The following is a 10560-nucleotide window of genomic DNA, read 5'->3' on the forward strand; positions in this document are numbered from 1 at the left end:
CTCACAAAGACACACGCACACAGACCTGGTGTTTGTTGGACTAGACCCAGAAACTTTCTATGAGAAAATCATCACCCTGACGCTATACTTAAATACAGACAAACTAGTCTCCTACCCACCCCCTCTTATGAAGAAACTAAGACTCAAGGAAGTCAAACCAAGATTAGTTACTAATAGATTTTATTTTCACTGAAGGGAACAAAAATAAACCCTCATTTAAAAGGATAGTAAACAGAATAAAGAGTCCAGAAATATAGTCAATTGATCTTTCACAAAGCAGAAAGGCAATTCAACGGAGAAATGACAGCCTTTTCAACAAGTACTGGCTGGAAAAACTGGACATCCACATGCAAAAAGAAAAATTAATCTAGACCCAGATCTTACATCTTTTACAAAAGTTAACTCAAAATGCATAACAGAACTAAATGTACAAATGCAGAACTATAAAACTCCTAGAAGATAACATAGGAGAAAATCTAGATGACCTTGGGCTTGGCGATGACTTTTTAGATACAAAACCAAACGCATGAGCCATAGAAGAAAAAAATTGATAAATTGGACTTCATTAAAATTAAAAACTTCTGCTCTGCAAAAGACACTGTTAAGAAAATTAAAAGACAAGCCACAGACTGGGAGAAGATCTTTTCAAAACACAAAGGACTAGTGTCCAAAAATACACAAAGAATTCTTAAAACTCAAAAACACAAAAACAAACAACCCAATCAAAAAATGAGCATGAGATCTGAAAAGACACCTCGCCAAAGACAGAGAAATGGCAAATAAGCCTATGAAAGATGCTCCACATCATATGTCACGAGGGGGATGCAGATTAAAACAATGAGATACCACCACACACCTATGAGAGTGACAAAAATCCAAAACACTGACACCACCCAAGGCTGGGGAAGAGGCAGAACGAAAGGAACAAAAAATGGTGCAGCCACTTCAGAAAACAGCTTGGTAGTTTCTTACAAAACTAAATATACTCTTAACATATGACTCAGTAATTCTACTACTTGGTATTTACCCAAATGAACTGAAAACTTCGGTTCGCACCAAAACCTGCCCACAGGTGCTTATAGCAGCTTTATTCACAATTGCCAAAACTTGGAAGCTACCAAAACATCCTTTGGTGTGACTGGAGAAACAAACTGTGGTCCATCCAGACAATAGAATAGTATTTATCAATAAAAAGGAGTGAGCTATCAAGCCATAAAAAGACATGGAGAAAACTTAAATGCATATTGCTAAATGAAAGAAGCCAATGTGAAAAAGCTACATACTGCATGATTCCAACTCTATGACATTCTGGAAAAGGCAAAACTATGGAAACAGTTAAAAGTTCAGTGGTTTCCAGCAGTTGAGGGAGAGGGAGAGCTGAATGGGTGGAGCACAGGGGATTTTGGGGGTACTGAACTATTCTATATGACACCGTAATAGTGGACACATGTCATTATACATTTGCCAAAACCCACAGAATGTACAGCCCCGAAAGTGAACCCAATGAAAACAGTGGACTTTTGTTCAGCATAATGTATTAATACCGGCTCATCAATTGTAACAAATGTATCACACTATGCAAGATGTTAATAATTAAGGGAAACCAAGGGGGTGGTGAGTACTACATGGAAAACCCTCTGTACTTTCCACTCAGTGTTTCTGGAAACCTAAAGCTGCCCTACAAAATAAAGTCTATTAATTTTTTAAAAGTATATTGTGATAGAATAGGCATCAAGCCACATACTTTTCAGTGAGTATTTCAGAAAAACGTATCCTCAACTTTGAAAAGGCTATTGCCTTAAAATATTTCTGCTGAGAAAAGTTGTACACAGCTTCCAATGTGCCCCTTCCAGGCACCCAATATTCTCTGCAATGATCAAGGGCAGGCTGTTACCTGCTCTGCCTTAATCATTGTGATGTAAAACACAATCGAATTTCATTCCATCTTCTTGACTGAATTCCCAAACGTCTACAATTTTAGCTTGGAAAAATAACTGGCAAGAGGTAGAAGTTCTATTAATGTTTAATAATAAAGTGGTATTCCTAACAATATGCCTGTAGCCATTTACGATAAATGCAAGATACGACTGATTTAGACATAAAAAACAGCAGGCAGAGACGATCTGATAATGCAGCCCTGAGTACACATACATATTCGCATAGTGAACAGGATTCTATCAGAAATTAGTAATCCTGCAGAAGCACCGCTGTCAACCAGTAGTTCAGTGAGTCGATTAAGTAAAAATAGGATGGGTGGCAGATGCGTAAACTACATGGTACCATTCAAGGGACTATTGTAGAGCCACTGAAATTGAGGATAAGAAAGTGGTTGGACCTGGTGACTAAAACTGGATCAGGGATGCTAGGAAGGAGGGGTAGGTGTCTGATGTTTCATGTTAGAGCTTTTTAGTTGTTTTGCTTTTTAAATTATGCGCAAGTATCACCTTGAAAGTGATACGCACTCATTTTTAAGGATGGCTAAAAGAATTCTGTGACTAAATTTTTAAAAAATGTTTATAATGTCATTTTTTAACAAAGAGAGGTTAAAATTTAACCTACATTGTGATCACATATGTAGAAAAGAGTTTAGAAGGGAATATGGAAATCAAATTAAATCAAAATGGGGGCAGAATCAGTACAGTGTTATGATATGTGGTGGGTTTTTAAATTACAAATTAAAAACAGTTGCTTATTACAATAAAAGAAACTAATTTTTAGAAATTAAAAGAAAAATTATATCAAAGGTAAAATAAAAACACTTTCACACTTCTATGGTCAGTTTTTATTTTTCTCCCTCTCCATTGCCAACAGTGTAGCTATGACAAGCTACACTGTTTTACTTTCATAAAAATATAGTGGTTGAAAAGAAAAAAAGGGACTTCCCTGGGGGTCCAGTGGTTAGGACTCTGTGCTTCCACTGCAGGGGGCAAGCGTTCAGTCCCTGGTGAGGGAACTAAGATCCCACATGCCGCATGGTGTGGCCATACATTAATTAACTAATTAATTAATTAAAAATACAGTGGTTGAATTAAACATGAAACACAGAGAGCCACTTACTTATGCCAGCCATCTCAATGCAGTATGGCCTCGTAGACTCTGCATGAACTGGGAGGCCAGCGGCCCCAAAGGTGCTTCTGTCCTGCTGCCTGGATGGCAGGGCCGCCTCACTTTCCTCCGATGCAGTGGGGGAGGCATCGCATCATCCCCACGGGGCTGGGCTGGAGTTCAGGGGCGTCCAGGGAGACAAAGGCACAGAAGGCCCTTCCTTCCCGTGGCCTGGCTCCCACTCTCATGCCCCGAGCTTGTGGTAAAGTGTGATGGCTAAAAGCCCGGCAACAACTCTAACCTGGGAGACCAGAGGTCACGGGGGCCAAGACTTCTTTAAACAGAAGAAGTAAGGAAGAGAGAGGACTGGAAACCATTCCCTGGACTAATAAGCTTGAGGACAAAGCCCTGACTTACCCAGAGTAGCGTAGGGTCCCAGATGCCGGCAGAGAGGATCACTGCACGCTCACTCCAGCAGTTTAAAAGTGCAAAAGAGGAAACTGAGGCCAGGGCTGGGTCCACAGTTACTTTCTTAAAATGGGTGTGGCCCAGAAGTATCATAAGCTGGAGGAGAAGAAAGAGAAGGCGGAGAACAGGCCTACACCATGGTTCCCAAACGGTGTGCCGAGGCAGCACCCCAGGGTGCCGCGGCGAACCCCCCCCCCCCCCCCCGCGTTCCTGGGGGATAGTTCACATTTTCAAGGGAATCACAAGGACCTCTGCTGGACACTGTGAGAACTACTAGCTCTCCCTTAGATTGTGCTGCACCCCCTTCACCCACTCACATCTACCTGAAAGCGGATTCTCTGTGGTGGCTGTGATAAAAAGCAGCTATCCCAGCTAGCGGGAAGCAGCCGCACGGCACAGGGAGATCAGCTCAGGGAGATCAGCTCGGTGCTTCGTGACCGCCTGGAGGGGTGGGGTAGGGAGGGGGGGAGGGAGGGAGACGCAAGAGGGAGGGGATATGGGAACATATGTATATGTATAACTGATTCACTTTGTTATAAAGCAGAAACTAACACACCATTGTAAAGCAATTATACCCCAATAAAGATGTTTAAAAAAAAAAAAAAAAGCAGCTATCCCATGAAGATAAACCTGGGTCAGAAAGTGAGGATGGTGGGATCCAACTAAGATGCCAAGAGTTGAGAGGGCGTGTGGCACAGGTACACACCCCCCCTCAGTCATGTCCATGTGGGAGAACAGACAACTGTTCTGTCTTTGCTTTCGGTGGGTGTGTATCATTTTTGCAAACGGTACTACGTTGTTACAACAAATGCAGGTGAAGTGGTTTGGACCCACCTCCCTAGTCACTGGAACTCTTTGGTGCCTCTTCTGCTCTAGGATTGCTGTGAGAAAGTTACTGCGAATGTAATTTTCACTGGCTGTGAACCAAGGGGCTTTGGGAACCTATGAGCCTGCGCCTTTAAAAAGGGTCTAGCTCCAGGAGAGCACAGAGCAGGTGGGTGCTGTCAGCTGCAGCTGCCAGGCTGAAAGAACAGAGGGTGCGGCCCCTGCAGGTGCGCTTGGGGGGCAGGGGGGCGTGGCGGTCTGCCTTTCACGTTGCCTACCCTGCTCCGAGGAGAAACCACTGATTCCCCGGAAGTGCTGACACTGGAGAGGATGCCCCTGGTCACTTTCGGAAAATTTTACACCTCTTGGACAGCATGATGGCTCTTCTGTTGAATTTCCATTATTCTTAGTGCAAATTTCACATTTTTCTCACCACCCTCATCACCCAGGCTCAAAAGCTCTGTCATCTCTGTGACATCCAGGTCCCATCTTATCCTCTGGAGTCAGGTCTCCATGAAGCCCTGTCATCTTCACAATGTAACCATGCTGGGTTTCTAGACTTAGGGAAAGGCATGGACCAGATAAACAGTGTCATTCTGACAGTTTTCCCCTACCTTAGTCTTCTTTCTCTACTTTATGATATAATTGACTCAAAGGTCCACTTTAAGTATAACTGTCCTGGGTGGTGTGGTCACCTCCTAGCCGGTCTCTGTGGCATCGGTCTTTTCCCCACTCTTTGCTCGTTTGTGAATTATCATTTCCTCATATCATTGAGATTCAAAACCCTTCAGACTGCCTTCTACTATTTGCCTGATTAAATGAATGAATACATACATATACTCAGAGGCAAGCTTCAAAACTGATTTGCCTCTCACTCACCACCTCCCTGCCCACCTCTCTATATTTACACGACATGAATGTAGATGACAAGATCTACTTTATCATCTGTCTGTCTCTCCTTGCGGGGCTGCAAGCCCCATGAAAGTAGAGATTTTTGACAGGTCTGTACCCTGTTGTATTGCCAGCCCAGAGAACAGGGCTTGGCGCTTGGAAATGCGCTATACATGTTCATCATCACATGGAATGCCCAGTAGAATAAATGCTCAAGCAGTGTTAGGCACTATTATCACTACTATACCACCACCTCGAATTCTGCTACCAACACCTCTCCTACTGCCAACAGGATAAAATCTCAAATATTCAACCTGCCCCTCACAGCCCGGCTCCATTCCACCTCGACACCGACTGTGTCCAGGACAGAAACTTGTATTTATTGACATGGCGGCACCACACTGCCTTCCCCGTATAGGCAAATCCAGCTGATCCTCCAAAGCCGCATTCAAACCAAGTCTTGTCTACATTCTTCTCTCCCAGGCTACTTCTCTCCATAATCGATTCGGGACGTAGCCGCCAGCCCCGGGATGCCTCTGACGGTCCTGTTTCGTGTGGTTCTGTAACTCTTGCATTGGCTCCTGTTAACGTGTAGGTGGCTCTCTCCTCCATGGAGACTGTAAACTCCTTGAGATACTATATCTGCTCTGCCTCTCACCCTGCTTCCACCGCCGAGACACACGCAGTCCCCCTACCTGGTCACCATGATGCAGCAACACACCTTTGTTGAATTAAAGTTGAACTTGGAAACCCCATGGACTACAGTTTGCGGTCAGAAGCAGTTCTGTACACAGATCCCATTCTTTTTATTAGCCACAACCTCTCTGGTTTATAACAGATGATCAAAAAATGTTAGTGCCCCAAACTGTTTTAGTTTCAGACATATCTAGACCATGACAGCCACCAAGATGCCCCCATTCACTGAGAGTCTGCGACCATTTAAAGAATTTGGGCTGAAATCTCTACTTAATAATTTTGCCCAAAATGAAGGAGCCCAGGGCTTTAGGATGAGGAAATTTGGGTCCAATCTGGTTCCTGCATTTATTAAGAGCCATATAAACATCAGCAAGTTACTTAATTAAACTTCATTCTACTTGGGACTTCCCTGGTGGCGCAGTGGTTACAAATCCACCTGCCAACGCATGGTCACGGGTTCGAGCCCTGGTCTGGGAAGATCCCACATGCCACAGAGCAACTAAGTCCGTGGGCCACAACTACTGAAGCCCACGTGCCTAGAACCCGTGCTCCGCAACAAGAGAAGCCACCGCAATGAGAAGCCCGCACACCGCAACGAAGACCCAATGCAGCCAAAAATAAATTTAAAAAAAACAACACGAAATCTAGCACCAATGGGACAATCTGTTTTTAAAAAAAAAGCCTTCATTCTACTCATCTGTACAATGTAGATAACACTCCTCTTTCAAGGGTTATTGTGAGGATTAAACGCAGGAGCCTAAGTTAAATGCCCCGCCTCAAAAAAGGGAACAATCGGTTACTTCCCGTTTTCCCTCCCTGTCCCCCAAAACAGCGAGAGCCAGATTATAGTGACACTATCGCATGTAAGTGAAGAAAGGCTCATGTGACTTTTGGCACACAAAAAATTGCTAAATAAAAATTGCTAAGGAGGCTTTAGCTCTATACATGTAGCTGAGGAGTGTGGGTTCCGCTGACAACTAAAGCACTGCAGTTTCCACAGCACTGCAGCCGACCTCTAAGGAACCCCACCTCCAACTCCGTCCCAGCCCTCTGTTCCCGTTACTGAAATGGAAGTGGTCCAGATTTCAGACCTCTCCCCATCTCACACTGGGCTCCCCTCAATGAGTCCGCTCAATTCTTTGACTGTCTTTACAGCCTCACTCACCTACTTGGCAGGCAAACGAGTTCCGTATCTGCAGATCTTTCTTTTTCAGTTGGCTTTGAGTCTTTTCTCGGATTTTGTCACCGACAGAGTAAAAACCTGAAGGATTCTATTTTGGGCTTCAAGGCGGTTAGGCTGAAGGACCAAGGGGAACAAAGGAGCAAAGAGCGGGAACGCAACTCAGTCCTGGGTCCTCCACTCCCCAGGTTTACACCAAAGGATAAAGCCACCTCTACCCAGCTTCGGCGCCCTCAGAGCCGAGGCCCAAGCCTGTCAGTGCAGCCACCGTGTCCCGAGTTCCTCCAGCAAAGTGGCCGTTCTCCGCCCATCACCCCTCCGCCTCCGGGATGCCCTCCAGCCAGTCTCACGCTGAGCGGGAGAGTCAGGACGGGCACATTCGGCCTTTCAAGCAGCCCCAGGAGGAGGAAGTTTCTTGTTCCCACGGGCCTGGGTTTTTCTCTTTTGGGTGTGTTTTCTCTTTCTGAAACCAGGAAGCTTGATTTGCCTAATGGTCAAACCCAAAAGGATTACAGATTCTTTCTGCAAGAACCCACAGTCCCGTGGTCCATCCCCCACTGTTAAAAGCAGTCTCTTTCCAAACCACCCCGACACAGGGGGGGCTTTCTGTTCTCCCCAGTGAAGCCTGTTCTACGCCATTATTTTGAGGAAAAATACCATATTAACAGATCACTCATGTTTCTGTTTGCCCCCTCTCACCAAAACACTAAAAGTGCAAACACTAAATTATATCTCAATTCCCTAAAGAGACAAAAATCACACTTTCTTTTCCCTCTGCCTCTCAGTGCACTCACTTGGAAACTGAGGCCACTGCCCCCTACCCCCAGGGCCACAGTAGGGTGAGCTGAGCTGGTCCCCAGGGCACCCACTCTGGGAGGGCTCTTGTCAGCATCACTTATGTGCGGTTACCCACAACTGCCTGATTCTTCCCAAAGAATCCTTTCTGCATTTGTCACTCTTAATTCTTTTAAACGTATTTTCAGTTGCGCCGGCGAGAGCAGTATGTCCTGTATTTGGTCCTCGATGTATTGATTAGGCCACGATTCCTAACGTGAGCTAAACATTATAACACCATGGGGGCTTTTAGGGGAAAGGCCCCGGCTCTACCCCAGACCATTTAAATTAGCATCTCTGGGGGTCAGGCCTGGGAGGCAGCATTTTAAAGTCTCCACAGGTGAACAAGTAACTCTAAGACTCTTAGGTAGTGGTGAGTGCATTGCAGAAAAAGCAGGGTAGCAGAAGAGGGAGGGACGGATGGTGGGTGAGCAGGTCTGTGTGAGAACATGCTTAAGCTGAGGACCCCGTGGAAGGAAACGGCCCCGCGGAGTCCCGCATGCGGATCAGAGACGGAATGGGCGGTGCGCTGGGCTGACACAGCATCAGAGGCGGGAAGTCGGCGAGGCGCCATGTCCCCCGAGCACCCTGGCTGCTTCCCACTGCAGACTTGCTTACTCAGCCCTCCCTTCAACTCGGGGCAACTTTTGTGCAATCCCTCAGCTTCCTTCCAGTATTTCCCCCTTTCTGCTTACTATAGCCAGAGGAGGTTTCCATGGAAACCCAAAGAATTTCTACTAATGCCACAGGTTATTCAGTTTAAATTCATCTTACATATGGAGTCATAGTTGACAAACATGGAGCTTCACATCAGGAAATCTGGGGGAATGTGTTACAGCCTAGACCACCGAGTATCCCAAATGGATTCCTCTACCTTGTCTGGACCTCCGTCTTCTCCTCCCTTGTATATCACGTGGGTCAAACTAAACACCCATCTCTTCCAGCTCAAATTCTGTGCATCTGGGGTCATTGTCACTTGTTGAATCTAATGTAGGAAAGACATAGGAGGCACAAATACCTGCGAGACACGGGCCTCTCCCCAAGGAGCCGAGGGGATTAGTCCTGGGGTACGTGGAGGCTAATTTCCCAGGATGCACATACTCGGGGAACTCTTTTCTTCCCTTCTTTCTTCAGTTCATGTCACCAGCTCATTCACACCATCTCCCCCTCCCACACTCCCTCAACTTCACAAGTCTGATAAAATATTATTAGTGTGGGGCTTCCCTGGTGGCGCAGTGGTTGAGAGTCCGCCTGCCGATGCAGGGGACACGGGTTCGTGCCCCGGTCCGGGAAGATCCCACATGCCGCGGAGCGGCTGGACCCATGAGCCATGGCCGCTGAGCCTGCGCGTCTGGAGCCTGTGCTCCACAACGGGAGAGGCCACAACAGTGAGAGGCCCGCCGCGCACCGCGATGAAGAGTGGCCCCCGCTCGCCACAACTAGAGAAAGCCCTCGCACAGAAAGGAAGACCCAACACAGCAAAAATAAATAAATAAATAAATAAACTCCTACCCCCATCATCTTCTTTAAAAAAAAAAAAATTATTAGTGTATGCACTGTGTAGAAACATTTAAAGAGCAGTTTCAAAGCATGACTCTCCCTGACCTCAGTCATCACCCCAAATTACCAAAACCTGGTCTTTTATTTTTCTGTCTGTACACACACACACACACACACACACACACACACTGTTACCATCCCCACATCTCTAGTTTAGAGCCAGACAGAGGTCAGTGTGTGCTCGTTTCTCAGGGGTGGGGCATCGTGACATTCAGCACACGATGAGGGATTTATGTCTTCCTTCACATCTGGTGCTCAGGAATCACATCAAAGGCAGGACACCCATTTGGAACCACTGTTCCAGTGTAAGTGTCTACACCGCTGCCCTCTGATGTAAACGCACGGCTCCATTGCTCTATGATCTACACTCTGCCCATGCCTTCCTGAGTGGTGTCATGTTTGGAAATCAGGCATAAATCTTTCAAAATCACCCAAAGTAATCTGATAATGTCCAGAAGAAGCAGAAAGTTTCTCCTGAGAAGCACGATTTTTAAATGAGAAAAGAGCATCCGATGGGAAACACAGCCTCATCAGTTCTAATCTACTGGCTTTAAATAGCTAACGTCTGTTAACTCTTACTGTGTACCTGGTACTGTGTCAGGCACTTTACGTGGACTGTTTCATTCAGTACTTAGGACAATCCTTCATATACTACTATCATCTCCATTTAACAGATGAGAAAGTTGAGGCTTAGGCAGGTAAAGTAACTTTTCCAAGGTGACGGAGGCAGTAAACAATGGAGCCAGAGTTGACCTGCTCGCTTTCGGGTAAGCACCATTTGCCCAAGAAATCCCGAGAGTCCACATTTGAGCACACGCGGTGAAAGCGAGGACCCCCGTGCCCCACTGCCCACCCAGAATGGCTGCCCTCTGGGAGTGCGTGAGACCGGCTGTCGGATACTGGCAGGTAGAGGGATCCTTAGTGGGTGGGGTGAGGCTGGCAGAGGACAGGAGCAGGAAAGAGCGATTACAGAATACACCTGTTCAGGGCAGAAATGGGCGGATACAAACATCTACTCAAGAAATGTTACAAGTCCCCTCCTGATGCTTTACAGAAGAAGA

At 46.1% G+C, this 10560-nt stretch overlaps 1 protein-coding gene across 3 annotated transcripts in view; it reads right to left on the reverse strand.

Annotated features, from left to right (window-relative positions):
• LYN (LYN proto-oncogene, Src family tyrosine kinase) overlaps positions 1-7461 on the reverse strand; it is a 77486-nt gene extending 70025 nt beyond the window's left edge. The window contains exon 1 of one of the 3 annotated variants that reach the window (XM_022556895.3): positions 7091-7461. The gene's annotated coding sequence lies outside the window, so the exon portion shown is untranslated. The remainder of the gene's footprint in view (positions 1-7090) is intronic. The other 2 variants (XM_022556897.3, XM_022556898.3) reach the window with 2 other exon arrangements.
• Between the last annotated feature and the right edge of the window lie 3099 nt (positions 7462-10560).

Source organism: Delphinapterus leucas, chromosome 17 (assembly GCF_059928025.1).
Source record: "Delphinapterus leucas isolate spDelLeu-1000000601 "Yukka" chromosome 17, BTC_Dleu_Yukka2, whole genome shotgun sequence".
NCBI lineage: Eukaryota > Metazoa > Chordata > Mammalia > Artiodactyla > Monodontidae > Delphinapterus > Delphinapterus leucas.